Source organism: Triturus cristatus, chromosome 4_2, assembly GCF_964204655.1.
Source record: "Triturus cristatus chromosome 4_2, aTriCri1.1, whole genome shotgun sequence".
Taxonomy (NCBI): Eukaryota; Metazoa; Chordata; class Amphibia; order Caudata; family Salamandridae; genus Triturus; species Triturus cristatus.
The window spans coordinates 975314935-975320934 of NC_140586.1; positions in this window are offsets into that span (position 1 = coordinate 975314935).

Below are 6000 nucleotides of genomic sequence, written 5' to 3' on the forward strand. Positions count from 1 at the left end.
CCGGTTTCAGATTACACTGCCCCGACTACTGCCAAACAGTTAGTTCGAGAATTCTTCCCACGGTACGGTTTACCACGTGTTGTCTACTCAGATAACGGCCAGCCGTTCTCATCCGAACTAATGAAACACGTTTCACTTTTGTTAGGCTATCAGTGGAATTTTCACTGTGTCCGACACCCCGAGGCAGCAGGTCTCGTGGAAAGACATAACCAGACCCTGAAAATTAGATTGTCCAAAATATGCAGAGAGAAAGGTGTCGACTGGGTAGTAGCCTTACCCGTTGCACTCTTTTTCATGAGAATGGTAGCACACTCTCGAACAGGGCTATCCCCTTATGAGGTGATCTTCGGTAGACCACCAAATATGTGGGGGACGCCTATACCACGCAAAATAACTGATATTGACTGTAATATGCTGACAGATTACTTGGCTTCCTTGATGTCTGCACTACAATCTTGTCGTTCACAGGTAGCTGCAGCCTTTCCCGACAACACCGAGGTGAAACCCCATGACGTAATTCCAGGGGATCTGGTGTTAGTGAGGAACTTTGACCGGAAGTCTCAGCTGGATCCTAGGTGGAAGTCGCCTCAGCTCGTACTGCTAACGACGAGGACAGCCGTAAAGATCGAAGGACGAAAAGGCTGGATACATTCAAGTCATATCAAGAAATTTCATGGACTACCGTCAGACGTAAACGACACACCTTGCGTGTCTTCCCCGATTGACTCTAAACTTCCTTTGGTTGAACTGAATAGCCATGAACTATACAGACTAAAACTCAGGTCTAACCAGTCAGGCAATTTGATTGTTTAAGTCCTCTCCAAGGTGAAGCGGTCGAATTTGTCTCTGACATGTACCCCTTAGACCTGTATAGAGAAAGAAACAAAAGGATAAAGCTGAAACGACATGCGTACTGTAAATCACTGCGTAGTCATTGCACAGTGACGTTATTAATTCTGTTTTCCTTAAGTCTTTTAATAATTACTGCAAGTATATTGTTGCACATATATTATCCTATTTCTAGACATGTTTATAATGTTACTGCTGAACATTCTTTTAGTGAATTACCTCCGCATGAATTGTCTTATAGATTTGCGCTGCGCAATAACACTTTTATTAGTATGTTACATCATTCCCATCAGGTTAGCAATGCTACAAATTGTTGGATATGTGGCCGACTCCCTCCCTATCAGAACTATAAAGGAATTCTACCTCTCTTTCCATACCCGTTCACACACAACGGCTCCTGTGGAGCATGGTTTAGTTTAATTAATTCCCTAGATTCGAATTCTGCAGTTTACCAGAATAACTGGGTATGGGGAAATCTGAACTTAGTTTTACTCAAAGTCTGCCACCCCAACAAGGAGGGACTTCCCAAAAGAACAGGAACTGATCTAGAAAATGAAGTGTATGGAATAGGTAATTTTACGCTCAATCTCATGATCTTGAATGTCGAATCCGAAGCTACTCCAATTTTGCCCGCCATGTCAGTATTTCCAGTAAAAGGTGAATTATGTGTAAGAAAGAATGGTTCCATACGTATGGGCCATAGTAGATGCACCACTGTAATAGAATTTAGTGATCAAGGCAAGTCTACATTTAGAGCTTCTCGCCATTCCTACTTCATATGTGGTCAGACGGCATACATACGTTTGCCACTAGATTGGGATGGTACCTGCTACATCGGATTCCTTTTGCCACCTGTTTTCCTAGCTCCTCCTGATTATCACAGAAATACTCATTTAGTACACAATAGAGAAAGGAGAGATCTCCCAATAGTCGATTACACTGAGACAGCCTGGGAAAAATATACAGATTTCAATAAAGGTCTCTTTCCCTATATAGGTACAGTTACCAATAGTAAGCTGATACGTAGATTAACCAGAACCCTTGAAGCAGTAGTGAACGAAACTATTTCCGCCTTAGGCAATTTAACAGAAGAGCAGTCTGCTATGCGGATTGTTGTGCTTCAAAATCGTCTTGTCCTTGACGTCATCCTGGCCGATAGGGGCGGAGCTTGTAGGGTCATCGGATCAAGTTGTTGCATTTTCATACCAGAAAAATTCGCCATCTGTATATAAAGCCATAACTCGCCTTCATAAGATTGTAAGCCAGATACACCAGAATCCAGGCACCTGGACTTGGTCCGGTTGGTTTTGGAGTGTATTATCTACCTTTGGATGGAAGGTCCTATCCTTCCTAGGTATTGGCTTTCTCATACTATTCAGTTGCTGTCTATGCCTACAATGTGGACCAGCGATCTGTGGTCTGTGTGCCACATCATGTATTCCACCACCAAGATTTCATTCATCACGGAAGAAGAAAGAAGAACAAATGATGCTATATGAACAGATCGATGGATTAATGAAGATTGATATCTCTTGACGGGCAAGTAGAGGACAAGGAGGGAATGTGGAAATATGGATTTTTCTGGTCAGTTATGTCCCCTATCTTGGACCCCAACGGTTTCATGTATAAATCACAAGTACATGTATGTTCCCTCCAGTTCCAGTTATGAAGACGCAAACACATGTGTGTCCACCGCCAACATGTCCTCCTTCAGATCCGCCATGAATGGGCTGGATACTCCATTCCTAAGTATGAAAGGCCACCGCCTTTATATGGTTCACTTATGCCATTTTACAGTCCAGGCAAGTAGGCCCTGATTCTGCCATCAAGCTTTTCCTGCCTTCTGCCTCTGAAAGCTCCAGTTTGAGCTCGCATCTGTATCCATGAACTTTGTCCTCATTCTCTGCGCAGCTAACGGTGCCTGACATCAGCCTGTTGCCTGCCAAAAACTGTATTTCACCTTGTGATTATCTGCTCCGCTCCCTACCCAATGCATTCCTGTCTAGTAGTTTAAGTAAACATTCTTCCAGCTACCGAGCAAAGGGCCCGGCTTCTCTGTCTTTATGCAAGTAATTCATAGCCCTGTTGCTATGGAAGATTCCTGTCCTCGCATCTAGTGTAGACACTTAGACGCTTGTACACGCACTAATAGTCAGTATAGTCAGTATAGAATAAGATTCTACTCTAAGAGACCTCTCTTTTGGATAACATAGTTCTTTAAACATAGGATGTTAGATATGATTTGGGATTAGGTTGACTTGACCCTCCAGACTTCTGTCGCCACATGTAGAGCTAAATGTCAAGTCCCCTTCACCCCCTAGTTGCACGTCAATCACACGTCATGCTGCTGCGCGCGCATTTCTGCCAAGTATTTCTGCTGACATTGCAAAATTCTTTCATGAAACCACCCTATTATGACATCATACCTGATGACGTTCTTTAGTTACGCCCAGTTACACCCACTTTTGCTACGCATGTATGTTTTATCTTTACTATCAATTGTTACGCCTCCTGCATTTGCTTCACTGTAATGCCTATTGTATAAAAATGATTACCTATCAATAAAGTACGGTCTTCACTTCCTGAACCTTCGTGGTGATGGAATATGGAGCTCATCGATTTAAATTGATTATGGAATAAAGCCCGTTCCGAACCTCTAATACCACGGATTCTGCCTCTTATTTTACTGAGCTATTGTTATAGATTTTCCGCATCAAATTAAGTTCCGGTAATTAAATTATTTACCACATCTACACCGATGACACGAATCTGAATGATTCAAATTTTGAGCATCATTGCACGGCAACCACCACTTTGCAACATTGTAATTTTTTGCCAACTGACTCTTCCTGCCCACCTGATGGCCACATTGCAACTGAATTCTCTGTATCCATGACAACCAGCATACATTTTGGCCCTAATACTTGTACAATTTGAAATTTAGAAATACACACACATGTACGGTGCGTTTCACGCATACACGTACACGTACGGCAAATCTACAATGATGATACAGGCCGTACACGCACTCGGAGAGCGTGTTTACGGCCCGTACCAGGCGTACTCCTATGCCAACACCACGATAGTGGTATGGACCGTACACAGAGCGTGTGTACGGCCCGTACCAGGCGTACTCCTACGCCAACACCACGCTAGTGGTACGGACCGTACACAGAGCGTGTGTACGGCCCATGCCAGGCGTACTCCTACGTCAACACCACGATAGTGGTACGGACCGTACACAGAGCGTGTGTACGGCCTGTACCAGGCGTTCTCCTACGACAACACCACGATAGTGGTATGAGCCATACACATGCTCTCCAGGCGCGTGTACGGTGCGTTTCATACATTTACACTGGTGATAAAGGCGCACACGCCAGAAATGGATTTTGCAGACTCGCACAAGGCTGTACATCAACTCATTCTCATTGCAGAATTACCTGTGCAAGTCCTAGATGTGTGAGGCTGTGATGATGAACATGTCTTCTCATTTTTGGTTCACTAGCGATGTGTGATGATGTGTGTTCACATTACAACAAACAAATGATGGACGGAATGCTGACAATGCAGACATTCTCCCCCAGTCAAGAGATCTGGGTTAAATCCATCGTTCTTTTGCCCACTACGCCACCCCAGTTCAGACATGGCCATATGCAAATCAGTCTTGACCCTGTGCCTCATGGGAACAGTCCAGCCCGAACTGCCAAGCCATGTCTTCCCTGGACCGGAATCAAGCATCCTAGGACCGGTTTCTGGCTATCAGCCGTCATCAGCCAGGATAGCTTGACTCCAGTGGCGTAGTGAGCACGGGTCCCACGTCTGGGAATACCCATCCCACTTAGGGCGAAAAGCGTTACAACAAACAAATGATGGACGGAATGCTGACAATGCAGACATTCTCCCCCAGTCAAGAGATCTGGGTTAAATCCATCGTTCTTTTGCCCACGACGCCACCCCAGTTCAGACATGGCCATATGCAAATCAGTCTTGACCCTGTGCCTCATGGGAACAGTCCAGCCCGAACTGCCAAGCCATGTCTTCCCTGGACCGGAATCAAGCATCCTAGGACCGGTTTCTGGCTATCAGCCGTCATCAGCCAGGATAGCTTGACTCCAGTGGCGTAGTGAGCACGGGTCCCACGTCTGGGAATACCCATCCCACTTAGGGCGAAAAGCGTTACAACAAACAAATGATGGACGGAATGCTGACAATGCAGACATTCTCCCCCAGTCAAGAGATCTGGGTTAAATCCATCGTTCTTTTGCCCACTACGCCACCCCAGTTCAGACATGGCCATATGCAAATCAGTCTTGACCCTGTGCCTCATGGGAACAGTCCAGCCCGAACTGCCAAGCCATGTCTTCCCTGGACCGGAATCAAGCATCCTAGGACCGGTTTCTGGCTATCAGCCGTCATCAGCCAGGATAGCTTGACTCCAGTGGCGTAGTGAGCACGGATCCCACGTCTGGGAATACCCATCCCACTTAGGGCGAAAAGCGTTACAACAAACAAATGATGGACGGAATGCTGACAATGCAGACATTCTCCCCCAGTCAAGAGATCTGGGTTAAATCCATCGTTCTTTTGCCCACTACCCCACCCCAGTTCAGACATGGCCATATGCAAATCAGTCTTGACCCTGTGCCTCATGGGAACAGTCCAGCCCGAACTGCCAAGCCATGTGTTCCCTGGACCGGAATCAAGCATCCTAGGACCGGTTTCTGGCTATCAGCCGTCATCAGCCAGGATAGCTTGACTCCAGTGGCGTAGTGAGCACGGGTCCCACGTCTGGGAATACCCATCCCACTTAGGGCGAAAAGCGTTACAACAAACAAATGATGGACGGAATGCTGACAATGCAGACATTCTCCCCCAGTCACTGGAATCAAGCTATCCTGGCTGACGAGGGCTGAAAGCCCGAAACCGGTCCTAGGATACTTGTTTCCAGTCCAGGGAGGACCTGGCTTGGCAGTTCGGGCTGGACTGTTCCCATGGGGCACAGGGTCAAGACTGATTTGCAAATGGCTTGTTTCAAACTGGAATGGCATGGTGAGCAAAAAAATGATGGATTTAGGCCCAGATCTCTGTATTGGGGTGAATGTATGACATTGTTCTGCATTCTGTCCATCAATTGTTGTTTTTGCATGTGTT